We start from the raw sequence: 13,678 nt of genomic DNA, 5'->3' as shown, positions 1-13,678 counted from the left end.
AAGCTCCCGGCAGACGCACCAAAATGTTATCACAAAATCACTACTGAGGGCCGCAACCAAGCAAGATTTCATGTAACTCTTTCAACCTAACTTTAGATCAAAGATTAGCCTCTTTGATCAGAGAGGGCTCTCTCACAAACTCTTGATAAAAATCCTTCACTACAACAGATGGCTAACTCTTAATTCATTCATGAAAGCAAAGCTGGTTGGAAACATATCAAACTGGTTCTCATTGGGCTATGGAGTCTCATACACTAAGTGAACAAGAAAAACAAAGTCATTTCATGGAAGTCAAGGCTCTTTGCATTACATGTCCAAACATATTCCATAAAAACCACAGCTTGCTAAATACACAGGAAGTCAGAGCATAGGATATGAATTCTGAGTGATTGTACTATAACAAGGCTGTAAAAGAACATATGATATAAAACACCACCATTACATTTGAACACAATAATCCATCGAGAATCTTGAGAAGAAATCAACACTGTTTTACTATTACTGTCATAAGTCTTACAATGGCCCAAAACAACTCTGTTTTTGTATAAAATGTCCAACCTTTTTTTACATATGAGTCATTTCTATATATAGCCAATCAAAACATTACTACCTGAGACTCCTCAACAAGCATGAAGGGAGCTCGGAATTCTAACATTAATTACCTTATCTCTATCATAAACAAACTAATTAATTACAAGAGATATCGTGCTACGAAAACAGAGGACTCCATGTACATTGTCACTTCAAGTCTATCTCCTCGTGTACCTTGCTGCATCCTTGAAATTTGACACCTGTAGCACTTCAATAATAGCCAAACCAAAGCTGAAAACACATTCACTGGATGAGCAGCTGGATGCCTGATGTGTAGGTGATTCATCAACCAATAAGAATATGTACCCTATGTTCACGGTTTCTGCCTCCCATTAGTGTTCATGCATTTATAGATCATGTTCCAAATCTCTTTAAACCTTTAATGACAACGCATAATCACCATATGCCATATGATCTGGATGCTTCGTGGACCAAACAGGTGTACCAACCGAAACATTCTGTAGTAACCCTGACCAATACCCTAGTAGCTCGGTCATAAAGTGCCTTTGAGAAAATTTTGACATCTTCACAGAAATCATCTGTTTTACTTTTACCATAAAGCTGATGAAGTAATGAAGCAGAAATCCATTTAGACATAGGATTCCAGGGTGATAAAACAGGACGGAAAACATTTGAATCCATTATGGCAATTCTCTTCATATCTTCGGCAAATACTGCTAGACGATGGTCATGTTCTGCCTCTAGTTCCCGCCATCCTTCAACTTTACTATCTTAACATTTCCGTGTTCTTCCGTGTCAAACCCTGTGGCCACTGTTCCTTTAATTATTTCCACACCCTTTCCTTTATAATAGCCCTCATAAAAAGCAGCCATCTGCGTCCATGAAAGCAGTATTTTTTCTCAACAAACGCAGAGTGACACGCTCAACGAGCATCTTTTTCTGCTCACCAGAAAGACTGTCAACATACCCAATTATTCTCTCTAACTGTATTTGGCACTCGAAGGCCAGAATCTGAGCCAAATTGTGCAATTCATGGCTACCAATATTCTGTAGACATTGGTGGATCAAATCCTCTAAATCCTCTGTATCTTCATCCATAAATCAAATCCTCTCCGCCTCGCAGGTAACTGCTCTATTTTCTACATGGATGTCTGCCCGTTTGTGGTCCTTTTTATCGAACAACTCCTCGACTACCCATTCTTTCTCAGCAGAAACCGCAAGATAGAGACTTTACATCCTCGGAAATCTGAATTCATAGACTTTACGATACCAATCACCAGTATTCATTGCTTTGCCTCTAGCAGATACAGTCACAATACCGTTTGCATCAATGTGCTGGTGGAATGACCTTGACTAATACGACCCCTTTTCCGGCAAACATAAGCAAATTTTGACCATGTGTCTCTGTCTTTCATCGGTGGCAGAGCTAATGAACGAACAGCTAATATCTTCGTTTGCCACATCTCTATCCCAGTGTCATTAATCATGGCGACCCTGTGGCAATCAAAACCTTTATAAAAACCACTTGACATTTGGCATTTAATCACTGCATTGCATAAGAGAAAATTCGAATGCTGATATTGTCAAACAGTTAATGCGCATTCTCCATGCTAGTTCACGGACATGGCAATATATAGCATCCATACGCGCCTTATGATCAAATGCGCAGCCCTCAACCTTTGCTCTTTTTCTCATAAAATGTGCCAGGTCACTATTAATATCAAGAAGCATTGTAACCGGACTCTGTAAGTGCGGGAAATCTTTTCTGCACTATGGCTAGTTTGGTTTTACAATCATCCTCAGCTGATCGAAATGATTAAATCATTTTCTGGATCTTCTTCTCCTACCTGGCAGCGTTAAGCTACTCCTAAGTATTCTTGAATTTCATGTGGAAACAACCCTGACAATAAATATAGAAAATGTTGCGAGTGAGATAATTCCATCACGCTGAAACAACTATCAGTAAGGATTCTTATTCTTTAGTATCCAATTCTACAGCCTCCAGGGGATGCCATTCAATCTTCCACGGATGCCATTCACTAGTGCAAAATCTCGTGCATGTTCATCATTTGTAACTTCAGTGAAACCTTTCTCGGCCCTTTCCAGAGCAGGGAAAACAATCCTCTCCTCCATTTGAGCATGTTCCAGCTAGTACCATAAGTATGAACTCCAACAGGGTCATCATCAAACATACTGCAGAACCCAGTATTAGCAATTGCTATCAAACCAAACAGGAATCCCTGATCATCTTAGAGAATATGCTCACCCACAGCCCTTATTTTCTGGAACTCTAATGCTCTAGAATCTTTCTATGGGTACAGAGGCTACAGATTGAAGAAGAAGCCATCACACGCTTATATCTTACTTTAGAGCACTGTCATTCGGGAAGCATTCCCTTTGTAAAACCTCAAGGACTGAACTCAATGGCTAGAAGCCACTATGATGAAATGAAAGAATCTGGACAATTATCCTCGAGTGACCAAACCACTACAAGCAAAGAGGTAGTAGATGGACCGTCAACCTCGTAGATGATACCAATTTTAACAAATAGGTATCATTTCTTTTTGCTGCTATAATGTGATAAAATTATGTACATTTTTTAGAACAATCATTACAAAGAGGCCTGTTGTAATGGGTGTAGGGTAGGATTTATCAGCTATTGGCCACAAGTTTGAATCCCAATTAAAGCACACTGCAGCATCTGACAGTGGAATGCTATCAAACCTGAACCCCAGATCATCACAGGCAATATTCTCACCGCAGTTACCTTGTTCTACTCAGTCATAATAACCTTCTCATCGTGGCTTAGGAAGTCCACCATTTATACTAATGACATCAACAGGTCCATTATTTGAAATACAAGCAGTCTCTTCATGTTTCAATGAACCAGGAGCGCCATTTGTTGAACCTACTTTAGCAAACTTCCCATTGAATATCAAAAGAGCTAATCTCCAAAATATTGGTACATGGTGCACAATGACAGATGTAAGCCTACGAATGAGTCTTCCTCTGAAAACATCTGCTTCTTTACCAGTCACTTCTTTAATATGAGACTCCCCTCTTATATCATTATCACCCAACAGAGAAAAATAATCTATCGAAGACTGCACAAGCTCTTATTTGATTTACCCAGAAGATTGGCCACTAAACCATAGACACTGTTTTGCAACAATGCCACATATGCAGCTTTGTGTAGTGCTTCTAGAAGTTTCCCTTAAATATCTGTCATTTCCCAATTTCGCAGCGCAGCCAATGCAAGATCAGTGTTTTTCGCTACGAAATCACTAAAACAAGGGGCGCTGCGAAACTGCTAACGGATTTATGCGCTACAAAAGCAGTTTGTCCTTCAGCTAAACTGAAAAATTTTGGCAACACTATTTTCAGTGATAACAGTGGCTCCACTTGGGATAGTGTGCCCTTGTGGTACACTAAGAACATGCAGCTCCAGTGCCTTATCCATTTGGGACAAACTAAAATTTTCTTGACAAGCATGACTGTAGGAGAAAGAAAGCTACATCTACTGAAAAAGGAAAATGCTCAGTTAACCTTGAGCTTATTTACATTTACCTACCTACCTACCCTAACAATTCAAACTTCCCCTAGCTCAATCAATATGAAACTTCCAATGCAGCCAATCATTTGTCTCATCTGATATTTGATTTCTTTGACTGTCCCGAAGTTCAGAGCCAATGTGATAGTATGATGACCGCTGCCACTGAAATTGTCTCTGATCTTCATAGGAAAACTGAAACACTGGAGAGTAAAACTCTTCCATGTAATCAGCTATAGGATCCCAGAACACATGATCAGCTTGTTTCTTCTTGTAACCTCCAGGTTGTGCAAACTGATCTTCAACAACCATGTATAGCTCCTTAAACGTGAAAGAGAAAGGAAGTGGCACTCTCTCCTTGTGTTCTGTCATAGAAAGCTGCTGAAAATAATGATCATGATAACACTCTTCATTTTCAGGCCACTGATTCTCAACCACACAAGACCCCTCTGATGTGCTATCCACTTTTCTATTTGACAAGTTATCCAGCTGCCTTTCTGAATCATTCCAACAAACAATGGAATTTTCCTCACTATTATGATTATTATTTGAAGTGAGATCTGCAAGGAATTACAAAATTGAGCAAGCTTTTGCTCTGTCTGAGTGTCATAGAAAATTTCCTCCAATATTTCTTCTTGCTGGGTGCAATCAATTTCGTCTTCATCATGATCTGAAGCCTGACAAATCTGCTGCATCTCTTCATCAATATCTAAGGATAAAACATGGTTTTCACAGGTAAACTCTTGCTGCTCTTCATGCTGTGCTTCATGGAGTGTTATACCTTCTCCCTGGTGCTGAAAAACATTGTTATGAAGAGCCTCTAAAATTTCTTCATCTGTAAATTCATCATCACCATAACAATCCTCCAAGTACTGAATAAGATTCAAAGAATGCCTACAGCAATCTTTGAGCAGCAACAAAGAAGGATAACATTCTTTATACATTTCACAGAACACATCATGGAAATCAGCAAGAGAAGATAATGAACCATTTTCCAAACTTTTATACCAAGACCATGCTTCTCCTTCTAAAGTAGCCATAAACATCCTCATGAGACAATCTTCAGGGAAATGAACCTTAAGACTGCGTACATGTATGTGAAACTTAACCAAATGGAGAGCAGCATCATCCTTCTTTTCATCTTTGAATATTGGAAGATCATCTAACCAATCAACCTTTGGCATAGGATTTGGAAAACCAGGGATATGAGACCGATTCATAGGAGCATACCTGGCATTCTTTCTTGTAGTGGAATCCATCTTGAAACTTCATCAAGCTACTGATCTTCTAGCAGTGGAGTCACCTTCTAATTTATTCTTTGATGTGTGGAGTCGCCAAGGTAGTTTTGCAGCCTTAAAAATTATTTGAACTCCTGCTACCTTCAGAAATTCAATCTTAAGCTCCCGACAGACGCACCAAAATGTTATCACAAAATCACTACTGAGGGCTGCAACCAAGCAAGATTTCATGTAACTCTTTCAACCTAACTTTAGATCAAAGATTAGCCTCTTTGATCAGAGAGGGCTCTCTCACAAACTCTTGATAAAAATCCTTCACTACAACAGATGGCTAACTCTTAATTCATTCATGAAAGCAAAGCTGGTTGGAAACATATCAAACTGGTTCTCATTGGGCTATGGAGTCTCATACACTAAGTGAACAAGAAAAACAAAGTCATTTCATGGAAGTCAAGGCTCTTTGCATTACATGTCCAAACATATTCCATAAAAACCACAGCTTGCTAAATACACAGGAAGTCAGAGCATAGGATATGAATTCTGAGTGATTGTACTATAACAAGGCTGTAAAAGAACATATGATATAAAACACCACCATTACATTTGAACACAATAATCCATCGAGAATCTTGAGAAGAAATCAACACTGTTTTACTATTACTGTCATAAGTCTTACAATGGCCCAAAACAACTCTGTTTTTGTATAAAATGTCCAACCTTTTTTTACATATGAGTCATTTCTATATATAGCCAATCAAAACATTACTACCTGAGACTCCTCAACAAGCATGAAGGGAGCTCGGAATTCTAACATTAATTACCTTATCTCTATCATAAACAAACTAATTAATTACAAGAGATATCGTGCTACGAAAACAGAGGACTCCATTACATTGTCACTTCAAGTCTATCTCCTCGTGTACCTTGCTGCATCCTTGAAATTTGACACCTGTAGCACTTCAATAATAGCCAAACCAAACTGAAAACACATTCACTGGATGAGCAGCTTCGGATGCCTGATGTGTAGGTGATTCATCAACCAATAAGAATATGTACCCTATGTTCACGGTTTCTGCCTCCCATTAGTGTTCATGCATTTAAGATCATGTTCCAAACTCTTTAAACCTTTAATGACAACGCATAATCACCATATGCCATATGATCTGGATGCTTCGTGGACCAAACAGGTGTACCAACCGAACATTCTGGTAACCCTACCAATACCCTAGTAGCTCGGTCATAAAGTGCCTTTGAGAAAACTTTATGAAAATAAACAAAATATTTTACTTTCCCTTCAAAACTTACACCTGTCACTATTTGAGCTGCTATGAAATCCATGTATGATCTCCCTCCTGTGTTTGAGACCTTCTTTTTAACATTCGCTGACCTCATCATCAAAATTCATTGTTTTTCCACAAAACAGCATTCTACAGCAGTTTCGTAGCGCGCTACGAAACTGCTGTAGATGTCAAAACAGAACCTATGTATCTTGAAGCGTTTTCTCCTTAGATTCATGATCTCTTCAGACATTTGTACAGCTGTTAGGAACCTAAATAGTTTTAAAAAGATGAAGCTTCCTTCTGTCATTACATATCACAGCAACCTTGATTAGCATCAAACCAATAAACAGCTTCAATACTAAACTCTGACTGTCTTGAGCTTTATTTTCTCAACAGCCACTCATTTTCTCTTGGATGAAGCATTCGGTTAAGATATAATTCCTACAGGGACTCTGCTTTTTATGCATAGAACCTAGAAGTCAAAAGCTGCAATGTGGGCACTAACAACTTTATCTCTCAATGGATCCACAATAACATCACATAGTTCTACCAGCACCGAATCAAGGCCTTGAAGCACCATATCCATCCGTGCTTGTGAGACACTGTTTTTGTACAAACCATCGATAAAGGATTCCTTCATATCCCAAAAGATTATTTTCATGCCTGTGAACTCGCATATTCTATCAATGGTTGCATTAATCTTTTTCTGGTGCCATCAAAAGCTGTTGAAAGTACATCCATTGGTCTGTTAGCAGTAACACGCCTTGGCTTGAGATCACAGTCGACTGAGCTTCGCCCTGCCATAACATTTCCTGAGGTTTCTTTTGTGCCCAGCGTTCTCGAATGCTATCCTTCAGCACATTCAGACGGAAAATGGCATAATGAAGAGAATTTAGGCGAACACAAAGCTTGGATGTTGACAAGACATTGATTTGGCTAGAACGTCTATCATCAGGCAATCTGGGGTCGACCACCTTTTTCTTAGCAAATGCCTTCATACCACTTTCTTTCTTGTATCTTGTTAAAATTGGAACAGGTGGTATAAGATCTTGTTTATCCACTAGCGGACTAACAACCCTCTGAGTGTAGGCTTGTAGTGCATTGTCAAGACCACTGACGAGGCCATTTAGCTGCGGAACCCTCATAGGCAGTTGTAAACTGAAAAACTGATCCACTGTCTCTTCCATAATTCTGTAGACTTCAACAATAGAATTACCATGTCGATGTTGAGATAATGAAGGCTCCCATTTCTCTTGCTGAATTGTTCGTTCAATCTATTCTGAGATTCTAGCAAGTTGCACGTTTATCCACCGCATAATCAACATACCAGATATTGTTTCAACCTGGTAGGGCATCATCTGTTGTTTGTAGTTATCATACACCTGGCCATCTTGACACACAGATGAAACAAGTTTCAACAAATGCTGATCAAGGCTCTCAGCTGCTGTTAGTACAGATGCAACATCCTTTGTAAGATGTGACACTTCATCAAGGAACGTTTTAACTCTTTACCATAAAGCTGATGAAGTAATGAAGCAGAAATGGCATTAGACATAGGATTCCAGGGTGATAAAACAGGACGGAAAACATTTGAATCCATTATGGCAATTCTCTTCATATCTTCGGCAAATACTGCTAGACGATGGTCATGTTCTGCCTCTAGTTCCCGCCATCCTTCAACTTTACTATCTTAACATTTCCGTGTTCTTCCGTGTCAAACCCTGTGGCCACTGTTCCTTTAATTATTTCCACACCCTTTCCTTTATAATAGCCCTCATAAAAAGCAGCCATCTGCGTCCATGAAAGCAGTAATTTTTCTCAACAAACGCAGAGTGACACGCTCAACGAGCATCTTTTTCTGCTCACCAGAAAGACTGTCAACATACCCAATTATTCTCTCTAACTGTATTTGGCACTCGAAGGCCAGAATCTGAGCCAAATTGTGCAATTCATGGCTACCAATATTCTGTAGACATTGGTGGATCAAATCCTCTAAATCCTCTGTATCTTCATCCATAAATCAAATCCTCTCCGCCTCGCAGGTAACTGCTCTATTTTCTACATGGATGTCTGCCCGTTTGTGGTCCTTTTTATCGAACAACTCCTCGACTACCCATTCTTTCTCAGCAGAAACCGCAAGATAGAGACTTTACATCCTCGGAAATCTGAATTCATAGACTTTACGATACCAATCACCAGTATTCATTGCTTTGTCTCTAGCAGATACAGTCACAATACCGTTTGTATCAATGTGCTGGTGGAATGACTTTGACTAATACGACCCCTTTTCCGGCAAACATAAGCAAATTTTGACCATGTGTCTCTGTCTTTCATCGGTGGCAGAGCTAATGAACGAACAGCTAATATCTTCGTTTGCCACATCTCTATCCCGGTGTCATTAATCATGGCGACCCTGTGGCAATCAAAACCTTTATAAAAACCACTTGACATTTGGCATTTAATCACTGCATTGCATAAGAGAAAATTCGAATGCTGATATTGTCAAACAGTTAATGCGCATTCTCCATGCTAGTTCACGGACATGGCAATATATAGCATCCATACGCGCCTTATGATCAAATGCGCAGCCCTCAACCTTTGCTCTTTTTCTCATAAAATGTGCCAGGTCACTATTAATATCAAGAAGCATTGTAACCGGACTCTGTAAGTGCGGGAAATCTTTTCTGCACTATGGCTAGTTTGGTTTTACAATCATCATCAGCTGACCGAAATGACTGAATCATTCTCTGGATCTTCTTCTCCTACCTGGCAGCGTTAAGCTACTCCCAAGTATTCTTGAATTTCATGTGGAAACAACCCTGACAATAAATATAGAAAATGTTGCGAGTGAGATAATTCCATCACGCTGAAACAACTATCAGTAAGGATTCTTATTCTTTAGTATCCAATTCTACAGCCTCCAGGGGATGCCATTCAATCTTCCACGGATGCCATTCACTAGTGCAAAATCTCGTGCATGTTCATCATTTGCAACTTCAGTGAAACCTTTCTCGGCCCTTTCCAGAGCAGGGAAAACAATCCTCTCCTCCATTTGAGCATGTTCCAGCTAGTACCATAAGTATGAACTCCAACAGGGTCATCATCAAACATACTGCAGAACCCAGTATTAGCAATTGCTATCAAACCAAACAGGAATCCCTGATCATCTTAGAGAATATGCTCACCCACAGCCCTTATTTTCTGGAACTCTAATGCTCTAGAATCTTTCTATGGGTACAGAGGCTACAGATTGACGAAGAAGCCATCACACGCTTATATCTTACTTTAGAGCACTGTCATTCGGGAAGCATTCCCTTTGTAAAACCTCAAGGACTGAACTCAATGGCTAGAAGCCACTATGATGAAATGAAAGAATCTGGACAATTATCCTCGAGTGACCAAACCACTACAAGCAAAGAGGTAGTAGATGGACCGTCAACCTCGTAGATGATACCAATTTTAACAAATAGGTATCATTTCTTTTTGCTGCTATAATGTGATAAAATTATGTACATTTTTTAGAACAATCATTACAAAGAGGCCTGCTGTAATGGGTGTAGGGTAGGATTTATCAGCTATTGGCCACAAGTTTGAATCCCAATTAAAGCACACTGCAGCATCTGACAGTGGAATGCTATCAAACCTGAACCCCAGATCATCACAGGCAATATTCTCACCGCAGTTACCTTGTTCTACTCAGTCATAATAACCTTCTCATCGTGGCTTAGGAAGTCCACCATTTATACTAATGACATCAACAGGTCCATTATTTGAAATACAAGCAGTCTCTTCATGTTTCAATGAACCAGGAGCGCCATTTGTTGAACCTACTTTAGCAAACTTCCCATTGAATATCAAAAGAGCTAATCTCCAAAATATTGGTACATGGTGCACAATGACAGATGTAAGCCTACGAATGAGTCTTCCTCTGAAAACATCTGCTTCTTTACCAGTCACTTCTTTAATATGAGACTCCCCTCTTATATCATTATCACCCAACAGAGAAAAATAATCTATCGAAGACTGCACAAGCTCTTATTTGATTTACCCAGAAGATTGGCCACTAAACCATAGACACTGTTTTGCAACAATGCCACATATGCAGCTTTGTGTAGTGCTTCTAGAAGTTTCCCTTAAATATCTGTCATTTCCCAATTTCGCAGCGCAGCCAATGCAAGATCAGTGTTTTTCGCTACGAAATCACTAAAACAAGGGGCGCTGCGAAACTGCTAACGGATTTATGCGCAACAAAAACAGTTTGTCCTTCAGCTAAACTGAAAAATTTTGGCAACACTATTTTCAGTGATAACAGTGGCTCCACTTGGGATAGTGTGCCCTTGTGGTACACTAAGAACATGCAGCTCCAGTGCCTTATCCATTTGGGACAAACTAAAATTTTCTTGACAAGCATGACTGTAGGAGAAAGAAAGCTACATCTACTGAAAAAGGAAAATGCTCAGTTAACCTTGAGCTTATTTACATTTACCTACCTACCTACCCTAACAATTCAAACTTCCCTCAGCTCAATCAATATGAAACTTCCAATGCAGCCAATCATTTGTCTCATCTGATATTTGATTTCTTTGACTGTCCCGAAGTTCAGAGCCAATGTGATAGTATGATGACCGCTGCCACTGAAATTGTCTCTGATCTTCATAGGAAAACTGAAACACTGGAGAGTAAAACTCTTCCATGTAATCAGCTATAGGATCCCAGAACACATGATCAGCTTGTTTCTTCTTGTAACCTCCAGGTTGTGCAAACTGATCTTCAACAACCATGTATAGCTCCTTAAACGTGAAAGAGAAAGGAAGTGGCACTCTCTCCTTGTGTTCTGTCATAGAAAGCTGCTGAAAATAATGATCATGATAACACTCTTCATTTCCAGGCCACTGATTCTCAACCACACAAGACCCCTCTGATGTGCTATCCACTTTTCTATTTGACAAGTTATCCAGCTGCCTTTCTGAATCATTCCAACAAACAATGGAATTTTCCTCACTATTATGATTATTATTTGAAGTGAGATGCTGCAAGGAATTACAAAATTGAGCAAGCTTTTCCTCTGTCTGAGTGTCATAGAAAATTTCCTCCAATATTTCTTCTTGCTGGGTGCAATCAATTTCGTCTTCATCATGATCTGAAGCCTGACAAATCTGCTGCATCTCTTCATCAATATCTAAGGATAAAACATGGTTTTCACAGGTAAACTCTTGCTGCTCTTCATGCTGTGCTTCATGGAGTGTTATACCTTCTCCCTGGTGCTGAAAAACATTGTTATGAAGAGCCTCTAAAATTTCTTCATCTGTAAATTCATCATCACCATAACAATCCTCCAAGTACTGAATAAGATTCAAAGAATACCTACAGTAATCTTTGAGCAGCAACAAAGAAGGATAACATTCTTTATACATTTCACAGAACACATCATGGAAATCAGCAAGAGAAGATAATGAACCATTTTCCAAACTTTTATACCAAGACCATGCTTCTCCTTCTAAAGTAGCCATAAACATCCTCATGAGACAATCTTCAGGGAAATGAACCTTAAGACTGCGTACATGTATGTGAAACTTAACCAAATGGAGAGCAGCATCATCCTTCTTTTCATCTTTGAATATTGGAAGATCATCTAACCAATCAACCTTTGGCATAGGATTTGGAAAACCAGGGATATGAGACCGATTCATAGGAGCATACCTGGCATTCTTTCTTGCAGTGGAATCCATCTTGAAACTTCATCAAGCTACTGATCTTCTAGCAGTGGAGTCACCTTCTAATTTATTCTTTGATGTGTGGAGTCGCCAAGGTAGTTTTGCAGCCTTAAAAATTATTTGAACTCCTGCTACCTTCAGAAATTCAATCTTAAGCTCCCGGCAGACGCACCAAAATGTTATCACAAAATCACTACTGAGGGCTGCAACCAAGCAAGATTTCATGTAACTCTTTCAACCTAACTTTAGATCAAAGATTAGCCTCTTTGATCAGAGAGGGCTCTCTCACAAACTCTTGATAAAAATCCTTCACTACAACAGATGGCTAACTCTTAATTCATTCATGAAAGCAAAGCTGGTTGGAAACATATCAAACTGGTTCTCATTGGGCTATGGAGTCTCATATACTAAGTAAACAAGAAAAACATAGTCATTTCATGGAAGTCAAGGCTCTTTGCATTACATGTCCAAACATATTCCATAAAAACCACAGCTTGCTAAATACACAGGAAGTCAGAGCATAGGATATGAATTCTGAGTGATTGTACTATAACAAGGCTGTAAAAGAACATATGATATAAAACACCACCATTACATTTGAACACAATAATCCATCGAGAATCTTGAGAAGAAATCAACACTGTTTTACTATTACTGTCATAAGTCTTACAATGGCCCAAAACAACTCTGTTTTTGTATAAAATGTCCAACCTTTTTTACATATGAGTCATTTCTATATATAGCCAATCAAAACACTACTACCTGAGACTCCTCAACAAGCATGAAGGGAGCTCGGAATTCTAACATTAATTACCTTATCTCTATCATAAACAAACTAATTAATTACAAGAGATATCGTGCTACGAAAACAGAGGACTCCATTACATTGTCACTTCAAGTCTATCTCCTCGTGTACCTTGCTGCATCCTTGAAACTTGACACCTGTAGCACTTCAATAATAGCCAAACCAAACTGAAAACACATTCACTGGATGAGCAGCTTCGGATGCCTGATGTGTAGGTGATTCATCAACCAATAAGAATATGTACCCTATGTTCACGGTTTCTGCCTCCCATTAGTGTTCATGCATTTAAGATCATGTTCCAAACTCTTTAAACCTTTAATGACAACGCATAATCACCATATGCCATATGATCTGGATGCTTCGTGGACCAAACAGGTGTACCAACCGAACATTCTGGTAACCCTACCAATACCCTAGTAGCTCGGTCATAAAGTGCCTTTGAGAAAACTTTATGAAAATAAACAAAATATTTTACTTTCCCTTCAAAACTTACACCTGTCACTATTTGAGCTGCTATGAAATCCATGTATGATCTCCCT

At 39.2% G+C, this 13,678-nt stretch overlaps 1 pseudogene; it reads right to left on the bottom strand.

Moving 5' to 3' along the window:
- Positions 1–7,092: 7,092 nt before the first annotated feature.
- On the bottom strand, positions 7,093–9,672 carry LOC149145041 (protein unc-13 homolog; annotated as a pseudogene).
- Positions 9,673–13,678: the final 4,006 nt, after the last annotated feature.

Source organism: Pinus tabuliformis, chromosome X (genome assembly GCF_031772625.1).
Source record: "Pinus tabuliformis cultivar Carrire ecotype Pingquan chromosome X, CPIR1, whole genome shotgun sequence".
NCBI classification, from domain to species: domain Eukaryota; kingdom Viridiplantae; phylum Streptophyta; class Pinopsida; order Pinales; family Pinaceae; genus Pinus; species Pinus tabuliformis.
This window is presented reverse-complemented; position numbering and strand designations above follow the sequence as displayed.